Below are 19633 nucleotides of genomic sequence, written 5' to 3'. Positions count from 1 at the left end.
CGTGGCTGTGGGGTAGACTTTATCTTTCACATGGCCCCTGGCTGTGGGATAGCCTCAATCATTCACACAGTCCGTGGCTGTGGGAATAGACTCTATCTTTCACAGGGTCCATGGCTGTGGGATAGACTTTATCTTTCACACGGTCTGTGGCTGTGGGGTAGACTTTATTTTTCACACGGTCCGTGCCTGTGGGATAGACTTTATTTTTCACACGGTCCGTGGTTGTGGGATAGACTTTATCTTTCACACGGTCCGTGCCTCTGGGATAGACTTTATCTTTCGCATGATCCGTGCCTGTGGGATAGACTTTATCTTTCACACGGTCCGTGGCTGTGGGATAGACTTTATCTTTCACAAGGTACGTGCCTGTGGCATAGACTTTATCTTTCACACGGTCCGTGCCTGTGGGATGGACTTTATGTTTCACATGGTCCCTGGCTGTGGGATAGACTTTTTCACACGGTCCTTTGCTGTGGGATAGACTTTATCTTTCACACGGTCCATTGCGTTGGGATAGACTTTATCTTTCACATGGTCAGTGCCTGTCGGATAGACTTTATCTTTCACATGGTCCGTGGCTGAGGGATAGACTTTTCACACGGTCCGTGGCTGTGGGATGGACTTTATCTTTCACACGGTCCGTGCCTGTGGGATAGATTTTATCTTTCACACGGTCCATGGCTGTGCGGTGGACTTTATCTTTCACACGGTCCGTGGCAGAGGGATAGACTTTTTCACACGGTCCGTGCCTGTGGGATAGACTTTATCTTTCACACGGTCCGTGCCTGTGGGATAGACTTTATGTTTCACATGGTCCCTGGCTGTGGGATAGACTTTTTCACACGGTCCGTTGCTGTGGGATAGACTTTATCTTTCACACGGTCCATTGCGTTGGGATAGACTTTATCTTTCACATGGTCAGTGCCTGTCGGATAGACTTTATCTTTCACATGGTCCGTGGCTGTGGGATAGACTTTATCTTTCACACGGTCCGTGGCTGTGGGAATAGACTTTATCTTTCACGTGGTCTGTGCCTGTGAGATAGACTTTATCTTTCACATTGTCCGTTGCTGTGGGGTAGTCTTTATCTTTCACACGGTCCGTGCCTGTGGGATAGACTTTTTCACACGGTCCGTGGCTGTGGGGTAGACTTTATCTTTCACATGGTCCGTGGCTGTGGCAGTAGTCTTTATCTTTCACACGGTCCGTGGCTGTAGGAATAGACTTTATGTTTCACAAGGTCCGTGGCTCTGGGAATTGAATTTATCTTTCACATTGTCTGTGGCTATGGGGTAGACTTTATCTTTCATACGGTCCATGCCTGTGGGATAGACTTTAACTTTCACATGGTCCGGGGCTGTGGTATAGACTTTATCTTTCACACGGTCTGTGGCTGTGGGATAGACTTTATCTTTCACACGGTCCCTGCCTGTGGGATAGACTTTTTCACACGGTCCTTGGCTGTGGGGTAGACTTTATCTTTCACATGGTCCTTTGCTGTGGGAGTAGTCTTTATGTTGCACACGGTCCGTTGCTGTGGGAATAGACTTTATGTTTCACAAGGTCCGTGGTTCTGGGAATAGAATTTATCTTTCACATGGTCCGTGGCTGTGCGATAGACTGTATCTTTCACACGGTCCGTGGCTGTGGGATAGACTTTATCTTTCACACGGTACGTGCCTGTGGAATAGGCTTTATCTTTCACACGGTCCGTGCCTCTAGGACAGAGTTTATCTTTCACTCGGTCCGTGCCTGTGGGATAGACTTTTTCACACGGCCCGTGCCTGTGGGATAGACTTTATCTTTCACACGGTCCATGCCTGTGGGATAGACTTTATCTTTCACACGGTCCGTGGCTGTGGGATAGACTTTTTCACACGGTCCTTGCCTGTGAGATAGACTTTATCTTTCACACGGTCCGTTCCTGTGGGATAGACTTTATCTTTCACACGGTCCGTGACTGTGGGATAGACTTTATCTTTCACATGGTCCATTGCTGTGGGATAGACTTTATCTTTCACATGGTCAGTGCCTGTGGGATAGACTTTATCTTTCACACGGTCCGTAGCTGTGGGGTAGACTTTATCTTTCACATGGTCCGTGCCTGTGGGATAGACTTTATCTTTCACACGTTCCGTGTCTGTGGGGTAGACTTTATCTTTCACATGGTCCCAGGCTGTGGGAGTAGACTTTATCGTTCATACGGTCCATGTCTGTGGGAATAGACTTTATGTTTCACAAGGTCCGTGGCTCTCGGAAGAGACTTGATCTTTCACATGGTCCGTGTCTGTGGGGTAGACTTTCCCTTTCACATCGTCCGTGGCTGTGGGATAGCCTCAATCATTCACACAGTCCGTGGCTGTGGGAATAGACTCTATCTTTCACAGGGTCCATGGCTGTGGGATAGACTTTATCTTTCACACGGTCCGTAGCTGTGGGGTAGACTTTATTTTTCACACGGTCCGTGGCTGTGGTAGTAGACTTTATGTTTCACACGGTCCGTGGCTGTGGGAATAGACTTTATGTTTCACACAGTCCGTGGCTCTGGGAATAGACTTTATCTTTCACACGGTCCGTGCCTGTGAGGAAGACTTTATCTTTCACATGGTCCGTGCCTGTGGGATAGACTCTATCTTGCACATGGTCTGTTGCTGTCTGAATAGACTCTATCTTTCACACGGTCCGTGCCTGTGGGATAAACTTTATCTTTCACACGGTCTGTGGCTGTGGGATAGACTTTATCTTTCACACGGTCCGTGGCTCTGGGAATAGAGTTTATTTTTCTCACAGTCCGTGCCTGTGGGATAGACTTTATCATTCACACGGTCCATGCCTGAGGGATAGACTTTTTCACACGGTCCGTGCCTGTGGGAAAGACTTTCTCTTTCACATGGTCCGTGCCTGTGGGATAGACTTTATATTTCACATGGTCCGTGGCTGTGGATAAAGTTTATCTTTCACGCAGTCCGTGCCTGTGGGATAGACTTTATCTTTCACATGGTCCGTGGCTGTGGGATAGACTTTATCTTTCACACGGTCTGTGGCTGTGGAAATAGACTTTATCTTTCACATGGTTGTGCCTGTGGGATAGACTTTATCTTTCACATGGTCCGTGGCAGTGGGGTAGACTTTATCTTTCACACGGTCCATTCCTGTGGGATAGACTTTTTCACACGGTCCGTGGCGGTGGGGTAGACTGTATCTTTCACATGGTCCGTGGCTGTGGGAGTAGTCTTTATCTCTCACACGGTCCGTGGCTGTGGGAATAGACTTTATGTTTCACAAGGTCCGTGGCTCTGGGAATAGAATTTATCTTTCACATGGTCCGTGGCTGTGGGGTAGACTTTATCTTTCATACGGTCCGTGCCTGTGGGATAGACTTTATCTTTCACATGGTTCGTGGCTGTGGTATAGACTTTATCTTTCTCACGGTCCGTGGCTGTGGGATAGACTTTATCTTTCACACGGTCCGTGCCTCTGGGATAGACTTTATGTTTCACACGGTCCGTGGCTGTGCGATAGACTTTTTCACACGGTCCGTGCCTGTGGGATAGACTTTATCTTTCACATGGTCCGTGGTTGTGGGATAGACTTTATCTTTCACACGGTCCGTGCCTGTGGGATAGACTTTATCTTTCGCATGATCCGTGCCTGTGGGATAGACTGTATCTTTCACACGGTCCGTGGCTGTGGGATAGACTTTATCTTTCACAAGGTACGTGCCTGTGGGATAGACTTTATCTTTCACATGGTCCGTGCCTCTAGGACAGACTTTATCTTTCACACGGTCCGTGGTTGTGGGATATATTTTATCTTTCACACAGTCCGTGGCTGTTGGAATAGACTCTATCTTTCATACGGTCCATGGCTGTGGGATAGACTTTATCTTTCACACGGTCCTTGGCTGTGGGGTAGACTTTATCTTTCACACGGTCCATGGCTGTGGGAATAGACTTTATATTTCACACTGTCCGTGGCTCAGGGAATAGACTTTATCTTTCACACGGTCCGTGCCTGTGCGGTAGACTTTATCTTTCACACGGTCCGTGCCTGAGGGATAGACTTTATCTTGCACATGGTCTGTCGCTGGTGGAATAGACTCTATCTTTCACACGGTCCATGGCTGTGGGTTAGACTTTATCTTTCACACGGTCTGTGGCTGTGGGAATAGACTTTATCTTTCACAGAGTCCATGCCTATGGAATAGACTCTGTCATTCACATGGTTCGTGGCTGTGGGATAGCCCCTATCTTTCACATGGTCCGTGGCTGTGGGAATAGACTGTATCTTTCACATGGTCCGTGCCTCTAGGACAGACTTTATCTTTCACACGGTCCGTGGTTGTGTGATAGACTTTATCTTTCACACGGTCCGTGGCTGTGGGAATAGACTTTATCTTTCACACGGTCCGTGTCTGTGGGATGGACTTTATCTTTCACACGGTCCGTGGCTATGGGGTAGACTTTATCTTTCACACGGTCCGTGGCTGTGGGATAGACTTTATCTTTCAAACGGTCCCAGGCTGTGGGAGTAGACTTTATTGTTCATACGGTCCATGTCTGTTGGAATAGACTTTATCACACGGTCCGTGCCTGAGGGATAGACTCTATCTTTCACATGGTCTGTCGCTGTGGGAATAGACTCTATCTTTCACACGGTCCATGGCTGTGGGTTAGACTTTATCTTTCACACGGTCCGTGGCTGTGGGGTAGACTTTATCTTTCACACGGTATGTGGCTGTGGGATAGATTTTATCTTTCACACGGTCCATGGCTGGGGGTAGACTTTATCTTTCACACGGTCCGTGGCTGAGGGATAGACTTTTTCACACGGTCTGTGCCTGTGGGATAGACTTTATCTTTCACACGGTCCGTGCCTGTGGGATAGACTTTATGTTTCACATGGTCCCTGGCTGTGGGATAGACTTTTTCACACGGTCCTTTGCTGTGGGATAGACTTTATCTTTCACACGGTCCATTGCGTTGGGATAGACTTTATCTTTCACATGGTCAGTGCCTGTCGGATAGACTTTATCTTTCACATGGTCCGTGGCTGAGGGATAGACTTTTCACACGGTCCGTGGCTGTGGGATGGACTTTATCTTTCACACGGTCCGTGCCTGTGGGATAGATTTTATCTTTCACACGGTCCATGGCTGTGGGGTGGACTTTATCTTTCACACGGTCCGTGGCAGAGGGATAGACTTTTTCACACGGTCCGTGCCTGTGGGATAGACTTTATCTTTCACACGGTCCGTGCCTGTGGGATAGACTTTATGTTTCACATGGTCCCTGGCTGTGGGATAGACTTTTTCACACGGTCCGTTGCTGTGGGATAGACTTTATCTTTCACACGGTCCATTGCGTTGGGATAGACTTTATCTTTCACATGGTCAGTGCCTGTCGGATAGACTTTATCTTTCACATGGTCCGTGGCTGTGGGATAGACTTTATCTTTCACACGGTCCGTGGCTGTGGGAATAGACTTTATCTTTCACGTGGTCTGTGCCTGTGAGATAGACTTTATCTTTCACATTGTCCGTTGCTGTGGGGTAGTCTTTATCTTTCACACGGTCCGTGCCTGTGGGATAGACTTTTTCACACGGTCCGTGGCTGTGGGGTAGACTTTATCTTTCAAATGGTCCGTGGCTGTGGAAGTAGTCTTTATCTTTCACACGGTCCGTGGCTGTAGGAATAGACTTTATGTTTCACAAGGTCCGTGGCTCTGGGAATTGAATTTATCTTTCACATTGTCTGTGGCTATGGGGTAGACTTTATCTTTCATACGGTCCGTGCCTGTGGGATAGACTTTAACTTTCACATGGTCCGGGGCTGTGGTATAGACTTTATCTTTCACACGGTCCGTGGCTGTGGGATAGACTTTATCTTTCACACGGTCGCTGCCTGTGGGATAGACTTTTTCACACGGTCCTTGGCTGTGGGGTAGACTTTATCTTTCACATGGTCCTTTGCTGTGGGAGTAGTCTTTATGTTTCACACGGTCCGTTGCTGTGGGAATAGACTTTATGTTTCACAAGGTCCGTGGTTCTGGGAATAGAATTTATCTTTCACATGGTCCGTGGCTGTGCGATAGACTGTATCTTTCACACGGTCCGTGGCTGTGGGATAGACTTTATCTTTCACACGGTACGTGCCTGTGGAATAGGCTTTATCTTTCACACGGTCCGTGCCTCTAGGACAGAGTTTATCTTTCACTCGGTCCGTGCCTGTGGGATAGACTTTTTCACACGGCCCGTGCCTGTGGGATAGACTTTATCTTTCACACGGTCCATGCCTGTGGAATAGACTTTATCTTTCACACGGTCTGTGGCTGTGGGATAGACTTTTTCACACGGTCCTTGCCTGTGAGATAGACTTTATCTTTCACACGGTCCGTTCCTGTGGGATAGACTTTATCTTTCACACGGTCCGTGACTGTGGGATAGACTTTATCTTTCACATGGTCCATTGCTGTGGGATAGACTTTATCTTTCACACGGTCAGTGCCTGTGGGATAGACTTTATCTTTCACACGGTCCGTAGCTGTGGGGTAGACTTTATCTTTCACATGGTCCGTGCCTGTGGGATAGACTTTATCTTTCACACGTTCCGTGTCTGTGGGGTAGACTTTATCTTTCACATGGTCCCAGGCTGTGGGAGTAGACTTTATCGTTCATACGGTCCATGTCTGTGGGAATAGACTTTATGTTTCACAAGGTCCGTGGCTCTCGGAAGAGACTTGATCTTTCACATGGTCCGTGTCTGTGGGGTAGACTTTCCCTTTCACATCGTCCGTGGCTGTGGGATAGCCTCAATCATTCACACAGTCCGTGGCTGTGGGAATAGACTCTATCTTTCACAGGGTCCATGGCTGTGGGATAGACTTTATCTTTCACACGGTCCGTAGCTGTGGGGTAGACTTTATTTTTCACACGGTCCGTGGCTGTGGTAGTAGACTTTATGTTTCACACGGTCCGTGGCTGTGGGAATAGACTTTATGTTTCACACAGTCCGTGGCTCTGGGAATAGACTTTATCTTTCACACGGTCCGTGCCTGTGAGGAAGACTTTATCTTTCACATGGTCCGTGCCTGTGGGATAGACTCTATCTTGCACATGGTCTGTCGCTGTCTGAATAGACTCTATCTTTCACACGGTCCGTGCCTGTGGGATAAACTTTATCTTTCACACGGTCTGTGGCTGTGGGATAGACTTTATCTTTCACACGGTCCGTGGCTCTGGGAATAGAGTTTATCTTTCTCACAGTCCGTGCCTGTGGGATAGACTTTATCATTCACACGGTCCATGCCTGAGGGATAGACTTTTTCACACGGTCCGTGCCTGTGGGAAAGACTTTCTCTTTCACACGGTCCGTGCCTGTGGGATAGACTTTATATTTCACATGGTCCGTGGCTGTGGATAAAGTTTATCTTTCACGCAGTCCGTGCCTGTGGGATAGACTTTATCTTTCACATGGTCCGTGGCTGTGGGATAGACTTTATCTTTCACACGGTCTGTGGCTGTGGAAATAGACTTTATCTTTCACATGGTTGTGCCTGTGGGATAGACTTTATCTTTCACATGGTCCGTGGCAGTGGGGTAGACTTTATCTTTCACACGGTCCATTCCTGTGGGATAGACTTTTTCACACGGTCCGTGGCGGTGGGGTAGACTGTATCTTTCACATGGTCCGTGGCTGTGGGAGTAGTCTTTATCTCTCACACGGTCCGTGGCTGTGGGAATAGACTTTATGTTTCACAAGGTCCGTGGCTCTGGGAATAGAATTTATCTTTCACATGGTCCGTGGCTGTGGGGTAGACTTTATCTTTCATACGGTCCGTGCCTGTGGGATAGACTTAATCTTTCACATGGTTCGTGGCTGTGGTATAGACTTTATCTTTCTCACGGTCCGTGGCTGTGGGATAGACTTTATCTTTCACACGGTCCGTGCCTCTGGGATAGACTTTATGTTTCACACGGTCCGTGGCTGTGCGATAGACTTTTTCACACGGTCCGTGCCTGTGGGATAGACTTTATCTTTCACATGGTCCGTGGTTGTGGGATAGACTTTATCTTTCACACGGTCCGTGCCTGTGGGATAGACTTTATCTTTCGCATGATCCGTGCCTGTGGGATAGACTGTATCTTTCACACGGTCCGTGGCTGTGGGATAGACTTTATCTTTCACAAGGTACGTGCCTGTGGGATAGACTTTATCTTTCACATGGTCCGTGCCTCTAGGAAAGACTTTATCTTTCACACGGTCCGTGGTTGTGGGATATATTTTATCTTTCACACAGTCCGTGGCTGTTGGAATAGACTCTATCTTTCATACGGTCCATGGCTGTGGGATAGACTTTATCTTTCACACGGTCCTTGGCTGTGGGGTAGACTTTATCTTTCACACGGTCCATGGCTGTGGGAATAGACTTTATATTTCACACTGTCCGTGGCTCAGGGAATAGACTTTATCTTTCACACGGTCCGTGCCTGTGCGGTAGACTTTATCTTTCACACGGTCCGTGCCTGAGGGATAGACTTTATCTTGCACATGGTCTGTCGCTGGTGGAATAGACTCTATCTTTCACACGGTCCATGGCTGTGGGTTAGACTTTATCTTTCACACGGTCTGTGGCTGTGGGAATAGACTTTATCTTTCACAGAGTCCATGCCTATGGAATAGACTCTGTCATTCACATGGTTCGTGGCTGTGGGATAGCCCCTATCTTTCACATGGTCCGTGGCTGTGGGAATAGACTGTATCTTTCACATGGTCCGTGGCTGTGGGAGTAGACTTTATCTTTCACATGGTACGTGGATGTGGGAATAGACTTTATGTTTCACACGGTCCGTGGCTCTTGAAATAGACTTTTTCTTTCGCACGGTCCGTTCCTGTGGGATAGACTTTATCTTTCACATGGTCCGTGGCTGTGGGGTAGACTTAATCTTTCACACGGTCCGTGGCTGTGGGAACAGACTCTATCATTCACACTGTCCGTGGCTGTGGGGTAGACTTTATCTTTCACACGGTCCGTGCCTGAGGGATAGAGTCTATCTTGCACATGGTCTGTCGCTGTGGGAATAGAGTCTATCTTTCACACGGTCCATGGCTGTGGGTTAGACTTTATCTTTCACACGGTCCGTGGCTGTGGGAGAAGACTTTATCTTTCACAGAGTCCATGCCTGTGGGATAGACTCTTTCTTTCACATGGTCCGTGGCTGTGGGATAGCCCCTATCTTTCACACGGTCCGTGGCTGTGGGGTAGACTTTATCTTTCACATGGTCCGTGGCTGTGGGAGTAGTCTTTATCTTTCCACGGTCCGTGGCTGTGGGAATAGACTTTATGTTTCACAAGGTCCGTGGCTCTGGGAAGAGACTTTATCTTTCACATGGTCCGTGGCTGTGGGTTAGATTTTATCTTTCATACGGTCCGTGACTGTGGAACAGACGTTATCTTTCACATGGTCCGTGGCTGTCGTAGAGACTTTATCTTTCACACGGTCCGTGGATGTGGGATAGACTTTATCTTTCACACGGTCCATGGCTGTGGGGTGGACTTTATCTTTCACACGGTCCGTGGCAGAGGGATAGACTTTTTCACACGGTCCGTGCCTGTGGGATAGACTTTATCTTTCACACGGTCCGTGCCTGTGGGATAGACTTTATGTTTCACATGGTCCCTGGCTGTGGGATAGACTTTTTCACACGGTCCGTTGCTGTGGGATAGACTTTATCTTTCACACGGTCCATTGCGTTGGGATAGACTTTATCTTTCACATGGTCAGTGCCTGTCGGATAGACTTTATCTTTCACATGGTCCGTGGCTGTGGGATAGACTTTATCTTTCACACGGTCCGTGGCTGTGGGAATAGACTTTATCTTTCACGTGGTCTGTGCCTGTGAGATAGACTTTATCTTTCACATTGTCCGTTGCTGTGGGGTAGTCTTTATCTTTCACACGGTCCGTGCCTGTGGGATAGACTTTTTCACACGGTCCGTGGCTGTGGGGTAGACTTTATCTTTCACATGGTCCGTGGCTGTGGAAGTAGTCTTTATCTTTCACACGGTCCGTGGCTGTAGGAATAGACTTTATGTTTCACAAGGTCCGTGGCTCTGGGAATTGAATTTATCTTTCACATTGTCTGTGGCTATGGGGTAGACTTTATCTTTCATACGGTCCGTGCCTGTGGGATAGACTTTAACTTTCACATGGTCCGGGGCTGTGGTATAGACTTTATCTTTCACACGGTCCGTGGCTGTGGGATAGACTTTATCTTTCACACGGTCGCTGCCTGTGGGATAGACTTTTTCACACGGTCCTTGGCTGTGGGGTAGACTTTATCTTTCACATGGTCCTTTGCTGTGGGAGTAGTCTTTATGTTTCACACGGTCCGTTGCTGTGGGAATAGACTTTATGTTTCACAAGGTCCGTGGTTCTGGGAATAGAATTTATCTTTCACATGGTCCGTGGCTGTGCGATAGACTGTATCTTTCACACGGTCCGTGGCTGTGGGATAGACTTTATCTTTCACACGGTACGTGCCTGTGGAATAGGCTTTATCTTTCACACGGTCCGTGCCTCTAGGACAGAGTTTATCTTTCACTCGGTCCGTGCCTGTGGGATAGACTTTTTCACACGGCCCGTGCCTGTGGGATAGACTTTATCTTTCACACGGTCCATGCCTGTGGAATAGACTTTATCTTTCACACGGTCCGTGGCTGTGGGATAGACTTTTTCACACGGTCCTTGCCTGTGAGATAGACTTTATCTTTCACACGGTCCGTTCCTGTGGGATAGACTTTATCTTTCACACGGTCCGTGACTGTGGGATAGACTTTATCTTTCACATGGTCCATTGCTGTGGGATAGACTTTATCTTTCACACGGTCAGTGCCTGTGGGATAGACTTTATCTTTCACACGGTCCGTAGCTGTGGGGTAGACTTTATCTTTCACATGGTCCGTGCCTGTGGGATAGACTTTATCTTTCACACGTTCCGTGTCTGTGGGGTAGACTTTATCTTTCACATGGTCCCAGGCTGTGGGAGTAGACTTTATCGTTCATACGGTCCATGTCTGTGGGAATAGACTTTATGTTTCACAAGGTCCGTGGCTCTCGGAAGAGACTTGATCTTTCACATGGTCCGTGTCTGTGGGGTAGACTTTCCCTTTCACATCGTCCGTGGCTGTGGGATAGCCTCAATCATTCACACAGTCCGTGGCTGTGGGAATAGACTCTATCTTTCACAGGGTCCATGGCTGTGGGATAGACTTTATCTTTCACACGGTCCGTAGCTGTGGGGTAGACTTTATTTTTCACACGGTCCGTGGCTGTGGTAGTAGACTTTATGTTTCACACGGTCCGTGGCTGTGGGAATAGACTTTATGTTTCACACAGTCCGTGGCTCTGGGAATAGACTTTATCTTTCACACGGTCCGTGCCTGTGAGGAAGACTTTATCTTTCACATGGTCCGTGCCTGTGGGATAGACTCTATCTTGCACATGGTCTGTCGCTGTCTGAATAGACTCTATCTTTCACACGGTCCGTGCCTGTGGGATAAACTTTATCTTTCACACGGTCTGTGGCTGTGGGATAGACTTTATCTTTCACACGGTCCGTGGCTCTGGGAATAGAGTTTATCTTTCTCACAGTCCGTGCCTGTGGGATAGACTTTATCATTCACACGGTCCATGCCTGAGGGATAGACTTTTTCACACGGTCCGTGCCTGTGGGAAAGACTTTCTCTTTCACACGGTCCGTGCCTGTGGGATAGACTTTATATTTCACATGGTCCGTGGCTGTGGATAAAGTTTATCTTTCACGCAGTCCGTGCCTGTGGGATAGACTTTATCTTTCACATGGTCCGTGGCTGTGGGATAGACTTTATCTTTCACACGGTCTGTGGCTGTGGAAATAGACTTTATCTTTCACATGGTTGTGCCTGTGGGATAGACTTTATCTTTCACATGGTCCGTGGCAGTGGGGTAGACTTTATCTTTCACACGGTCCATTCCTGTGGGATAGACTTTTTCACACGGTCCGTGGCGGTGGGGTAGACTGTATCTTTCACATGGTCCGTGGCTGTGGGAGTAGTCTTTATCTCTCACACGGTCCGTGGCTGTGGGAATAGACTTTATGTTTCACAAGGTCCGTGGCTCTGGGAATAGAATTTATCTTTCACATGGTCCGTGGCTGTGGGGTAGACTTTATCTTTCATACGGTCCGTGCCTGTGGGATAGACTTAATCTTTCACATGGTTCGTGGCTGTGGTATAGACTTTATCTTTCTCACGGTCTGTGGCTGTGGGATAGACTTTATCTTTCACACGGTCCGTGCCTCTGGGATAGACTTTATGTTTCACACGGTCCGTGGCTGTGCGATAGACTTTTTCACACGGTCCGTGCCTGTGGGATAGACTTTATCTTTCACATGGTCCGTGGTTGTGGGATAGACTTTATCTTTCACACGGTCCGTGCCTGTGGGATAGACTTTATCTTTCGCATGATCCGTGCCTGTGGGATAGACTGTATCTTTCACACGGTCCGTGGCTGTGGGATAGACTTTATCTTTCACAAGGTACGTGCCTGTGGGATAGACTTTATCTTTCACATGGTCCGTGCCTCTAGGACAGACTTTATCTTTCACACGGTCCGTGGTTGTGGGATATATTTTATCTTTCACACAGTCCGTGGCTGTTGGAATAGACTCTATCTTTCATACGGTCCATGGCTGTGGGATAGACTTTATCTTTCACACGGTCCTTGGCTGTGGGGTAGACTTTATCTTTCACACGGTCCATGGCTGTGGGAATAGACTTTATATTTCACACTGTCCGTGGCTCAGGGAATAGACTTTATCTTTCACACGGTCCGTGCCTGTGCGGTAGACTTTATCTTTCACACGGTCCGTGCCTGAGGGATAGACTTTATCTTGCACATGGTCTGTCGCTGGTGGAATAGACTCTATCTTTCACACGGTTCATGGCTGTGGGTTAGACTTTATCTTTCACACGGTCTGTGGCTGTGGGAATAGACTTTATCTTTCACAGAGTCCATGCCTATGGAATAGACTCTGTCATTCACATGGTTCGTGGCTGTGGGATAGCCCCTATCTTTCACATGGTCCGTGGCTGTGGGAATAGACTGTATCTTTCACATGGTCCGTGGCTGTGGGAGTAGACTTTATCTTTCACATGGTACGTGGATGTGGGAATAGACTTTATGTTTCACACGGTCCGTGGCTCTTGAAATAGACTTTTTCTTTCGCACGGTCCGTTCCTGTGGGATAGACTTTATCTTTCACATGGTCCGTGGCTGTGGGGTAGACTTAATCTTTCACACGGTCCGTGGCTGTGGGAACAGACTCTATCATTCACACTGTCCGTGGCTGTGGGGTAGACTTTATCTTTCACACGGTCCGTGCCTGAGGGATAGACTCTATCTTGCACATGGTCTGTCGCTGTGGGAATAGACTCTATCTTTCACACGGTCCATGGCTGTGGGTTAGACTTTATCTTTCACACGGTCCGTGGCTGTGGGAGAAGACTTTATCTTTCACAGAGTCCATGCCTGTGGGATAGACTCTGTCTTTCACATGGTCCGTGGCTGTGGGATAGCCCCTATCTTTCACACGGTCCGTGGCTGTGGGGTAGACTTTATCTTTCACATGGTCCGTGGCTGTGGGAGTAGTCTTTATCTTTCCACGGTCCGTGGCTGTGGGAATAGACTTTATGTTTCACAAGGTCCGTGGCTCTGGGAAGAGACTTTATCTTTCACATGGTCCGTGGCTGTGGGTTAGATTTTATCTTTCATACGGTCCGTGACTGTGGAACAGACGTTATCTTTCACATGGTCCGTGGCTGTCGTAGAGACTTTATCTTTCACACGGTCCTTGGATGTGGGATAGACTTTATCTTTAACACGGTCCGTGCCTGTGAGATAGACTCTATCTTTCACACTGTCCGTGGCTGTGGAATAGACTCTATCTTGCACATGTTCTGTGGCTGTGGGAATAGAGTGTATCTTTCAAACGGTCCCTGGCTGTGGGGCAGACTTTATCTTTCACACGGTCCGTGGCTGCGGGGTAGACTTTATCTTTCACACGGTCCGTGGCTGCCGGGTAGACTTTATCTTTCACACGACCCGTGGCTGCGGGGTAGACTTTATCTTTCACACGGCCCGTGGCTGTGGGAATAGACTTTATCTTTCACACGGTCCGTGCCTGAGGGATAGACTCTATTTTGCACATGGTCTGTCGCTTTGGGAATAGACTCTATCTTTCACACGGTCCATGGCTGTGGGTTAGACTTTATCTTTCACACGGTCCGTGGCTGTGGGAATAGACTTTATCTTTCACAGAGTCCATGCCTGTGGGATAGACTCTGTCTTTCACATGGTCCGTGGCTTTGGGTCAGCCCCTATCTATCACACGGTCCGTGGCTGTGGGAATAGACTCCATCTTTCACATGGTCCGTGGCTGTGGGATAGACTTTATCTTTCACATGGTCCGTGGATGTGGGAATAGACTTTATGTTTCACACGGTCCGTGGCTCTGGAAATAGACTTTATCTTTCCCACGGTCCGTTCCTGTGGAATAGACTTTATCTTTCACATGGTCCGTAGCTGTGGGGTAGACTTAATCTTTCACACGGTCCGTGGCTGTGGGAACAGACTCTGTCATTCACACTGTCCGTGGCTGCGGGGTACACTTTATCTTTCACACGGTCCGTGCCTGTGGGATAGACTTTACCTTTCACATGGTCCGTGGCTGAGGGATAGACTTTTTACATGGTCCGTGGCTGTGGGATGGACTTTATCTTTCACACGGTCCGTGCCTTTGGGATAGACTTTATCTTTCACACGGTCCGTGGCTGTGGGATAGACACTATCTTTCACACGGTCCGTGGCTGTGGGATAGACTTTATCTTTCACACGGTCGTTGGCTGTGGGAATAGACTCTATCTTTCACACGGTCCGTGGTTGTGGGGTAGACTTTATCTTTCACACGGTCCGTGGCTGTGGGGTAGACTTCATCTTGAACACGGTCCGTGGCTGTGGGGTAGACTTTATCTTTCACACGGTATATGGCTGTGGGATAGATTTTATCTTTCACACGGCCCGTGCCTGTGGGGTAGACTTAATCTTTCACACGGTCCATGGCTGGGGGGTAGACTTTAACTTTCACACAGTCCGTGGCTGTGGGATAGACTTTATCTTTCACACGGTCCATGGCTGGGGGGTAGACTTTATCTTTCACACGGCCTGTGGCAATGGGGTAGACTTTATCTTTCACACGGCCCGTGGCTACAGGGTAGACTTTATCTTTCACACGGCCCGTGGCTGTGGGGTAGACTTTATCTTTCACATGGTCCGTGCCTGTGGGGTAGTCTTTATCTTTCACACGGTCCGTGCCTGTGGGGTAGACTTTATCTTTCACACGGTCCGTGCCTGTGGGATAGACTTTATCTTTCACATGGTCCGTGCCTGTGGGATGGACTGTAGCTTTCACGCGGTCCGTGGCTGTGGAATAGACTCTAACTTTCACATGGTCCTTGGCTGTGGGATTAGACTCTATCTTTCATACGGTCCATGGCTGTGGGGTAGACTTTATCTTTCACATGGTCCGTGGCTGTGGGGTAGACTTTATCTTTCACACGGTCCGTGGCTGTGGGAACCGACTCTATCTTTCACACTGTCCGTGCCTGTGGGATAGACTTTATCTTTCACATGGTCCATGGCTGTGGGGTAGACTTTATCTTTCACACGGTCCGTGGCTGAGGGATAGACTTTTTCACAGGGTCCGTGCCTGTGGGATAGACTTTATCTTTCACACGGTCCGTTCCTGTGGGATAGACTTTATGTTTCACACTGTCCGTGCCTGTGGAATAGACTTTATCTTTCACATGGTCCATGGCTGTGGGGTAGACTTTATCTTTCACACGGTCCGTGGCTGAGGGATAGACTTTTTCACACGGTCCATTGCTTTGGGATAGACTTTATCTTTCACATGGTCAGTGCCTGTCGGATAAACTTTATCTTTCACATGGTCCGTGGCTGTGGGATAGACTTTATCTTTCACACGGTCCGTGACTGTGGGATAGACTTTATCTTTCACATGGTCCGTTGCTGTGGGATAGACTTGATCTTTCACACGGTCCGCGGCTGTGGGAATAGACTCTATCTTTCACACGCTCCGTGCTTGTGGGATAGACTTTATCTTTCACACGGTCAGTGCCTGTGGGATAGACTTTATCTTTCACACGGTCCGTGGCTGTGTGGTAGACTTTATCTTTCACATGGGCCGTGGCTGTGGGGTAGTCTTTATCTGTCACACGGTCCGTGCCTGTGGGATAGACTTTTTCACACGGTCAGTGCCTGTGGGATAGACTTTATCTTTCACATGGTCCGTGGCTGTGAGATAGACTTTATCTTTCACATGGGCCTGGCTGTGGGGTAGTCTTTATCTGTCACACGGTCCGTGCCTGTGGGATAGACTTTTTCACACGGTCCGTGGCTGTGGGGTAGACTTTATCTTTCACATGGTCCGTGGCTGTGGGAGTAGTCTTTATATTTCACACGGTCCGTGACCGTGGGAATAGACTTTATGTTTCACAAGGGCCGTGGCTCTGGGAATTGAATTTATCTTTCACATTGTCCGTGGCTGTGGGGTAGACTTTATCTTTCATACGGTCCGTGCCTGTGGGATAGACTTTATCTTTCACATGGTCGGGTGCTGTGGTATAGACTTTATCTTTCAAACGTTCCGTGGCTGTGGGATAGAGTTTATCTTTCACACGGTCCCTGCCTGTGGGAGAGACTTTTTCACACGGTCCTTGGCTGTGGGGTAGACTTTATCTTTCACTTGGTCCTTGGCTGTGGGTGTAGTCTTTATTTTTCACACGGTCCGTGGCTGTGGGAATAGACTTTATGTTTCACAACTTCCGTGGCTCTGGGAATAGAATTGATCTTCCACATGGTCCGTGGCTGTGCGATAGACTGTATCTTTCACACGGTCCGTATCTGTGGGATAGACTTTATCTTTCACACGGTACGTGCCTGTGGAATAGACTTTATCTTTCACACGGTCTGTGCCTCTAGGACAGACTTTATCTTTCACACGGTCCGTGCCTGTGGGATAGACTTTGTCTTTCACACGGTCCGTGTCTGTGGGGTAGACTTTATCTTTCACACGATCCCAGGCTGTGGGAGTAGACTTTATTGTTCATACGGCCCATGTCTGTTGGAATAGACTTTATGTTTCACAAGGTCCGTGTCTCTGGGAAGAGACTTTATCTTTCACATGGTCCGTGGCTGTGGGGTAGACTTTATCTTTCACATGGTCCGTGGCTGTGGGATAGCCTTTATCTTTCACATGGTCCGTGGCTGTGGAGTAGACTTTATCTTTCACATGGTCCGTGGCTGTGGGATAGCGTCTATCTTTCACACAGTCCGTGGCTGTTGGAATAGACTCTATCTTTCATACGGTCCATGGCTGTGGGATAGACTTTATCTTTCACACGGTCCTTGGCTGTGGGGTAGACTTTATTTTTCACACGGTCCGTGGCTGTGGTAGTAGACTTTATCTTTCACACGGTCCGTGGCTGTGGGAATAGACTTTATATTTCACACGGTCCGTGGCTCTGGGAATAGACTTTATCTTTCACACGGTCTGTGCCTGTGGGGTAGACTTTATCTTTCACACGGTCCGTGCCTGAGGGATAGACTCTATTTTGCACATGGTCTGTCGCTTTGGGAATAGACTCTATCTTTCACACGGTCCATGGCTGTGGGTTAGACTTTATCTTTCACACGGTCCGTGGCTGTGGGAATAGACTTTATCTTTCACGGAGTCCATGCCTATGGGATAGACTCTGTCTTTCACATGGTCCGTGGCTTTGGGATAGCCCCTATCTATCACACGGTCCGTGGCTGTGGGAATAGACTCTATCTTTCACATGGTCCGTGGCTGTGGGATAGACTTTATCTTTCACATTGTCCGTGGATGTGGGAATAGACTTTATGTTTCACAAGGTCCGTGGCTCTGGAAATAGACTTTATCTTTCGCACGGTCCGTTCCTGTGGAATAGACTTTATCTTTCACCTGGTCCGTAGCTGTGGGGTAGACTTAATCTTTCACACGGTCCGTGGCTGTGGTAACAGACTCTGTCATTCACACTGTCCGTGGCTGCGGGGTACACTTTATCTTTCACACGGTCCGTGCCTGTGGGATAGACTTTACCTTTCACATGGTCCGTGGCTGAGGGATAGACTTTTTCACACGGTCCGTGGCTGTGGGATGGACTTTATCTTTCACACGGTCCGTGCCTTTGGAATAGACTTTATCTTTCACACGGTCCGTGGCTGTGGGATAGACACTATCTTTCATATGGTCCGTGGCTGTGGGATAGACTTTATCTTTCACACGGTCGTTGGCTGTGGGAATAGACTCTATCTTTCACACGGTCCGTGGTTGTGGGGTAGACTTTATCTTTCACACGGTCCGTGACTGTGGGATAGACTTTATCTTTCACACGGTCCGTGGCTGTGGGATAGACTTTATCTTTCACATGGCCCGTGGCTGTGGGATAGACTTTATCTTTCACACGGTGGTTGACTGTGGGAATAGACTCTATCTTTAACACTGTCCGTGCCTGTGGGATAGATTTTATCTTTCACATGGTCCGTGGCTGTGGGATAGACTTTTTGACACGGTCCGTGCCTGTGGGATAGACTTTATCTTTCACACGGTCCGTGGCTGTCGGATAGACTTTATGTTTCACAAGGTCCGTGCCTGTGGGATAGACTTTATCTTTCAAACGGTCCGTGGCTGTGGGAATAGACTCTATCTTTCACACGGTCCGTGCCTGTGGGATAGACTTTATCTTTCACACGGTCCGTGCCTGTGGGGTAGACATTATCTTTCACACGGTCCGTGGATGTGAGGTAGACTTTATCGTTCACACGGTCCGTGGCTGTGGGGTAGACTTTATCTTTCACACGGTCCGTGCCTGTGGGATAGACTTCATCTTTCACACAGTCCGTGGCTGTGGGATAGACTCTATCTTTCACACGGTCGTTTCCTGTGGGATAGACTCTATCTTTCACACGGTTCATGGCTGTTGGAATAGACTTTATCTTTCACACGGTCCGTGGTGTGGGATAGACTTTATCTTTCACACGGTCCGTGGCTGTGGGTAGACTTTGTCTTTCACACGGTCCGTGGCTGTGGTGTAGACTTTATCTTTCACTCGGCCCGTGGCTGTGCGGTAGACTTTATGTTTCTCACGGCCCGTGGATTTGGGGTGGACTTTATCTTTCACACGGTCCGTGGCTGTGGGGTAGACTTTATCTTTCACACGGTCCGTGGCTGTGGGGTAGACTTTATCTTTCACACGGTCCGTGCCTGTGGGAAAGACTCTATCTTTCACACGGTCAGTGGCTGTGGGATAGACTTTTTCTTTCACATGGTCTGTGGCTGTGGGAATAGACTCTATCTTTCACACGGTCCATGGCTGTGGGATAGACTTTTTCTTTCACACGGTCCGTGGCTGTGGGAATAGACTTTATGTTTCACAAGGTCCGTGGCTCTGTGAATAGACTTTATCTTTCACATGGTCCGTGGCTGTGGGGTAGA

Source organism: Cervus elaphus, chromosome 1 (assembly GCF_910594005.1).
Source record: "Cervus elaphus chromosome 1, mCerEla1.1, whole genome shotgun sequence".
Classification (NCBI taxonomy): domain Eukaryota; kingdom Metazoa; phylum Chordata; class Mammalia; order Artiodactyla; family Cervidae; genus Cervus; species Cervus elaphus.
Note: the sequence above shows the minus strand (reverse complement) of the source record.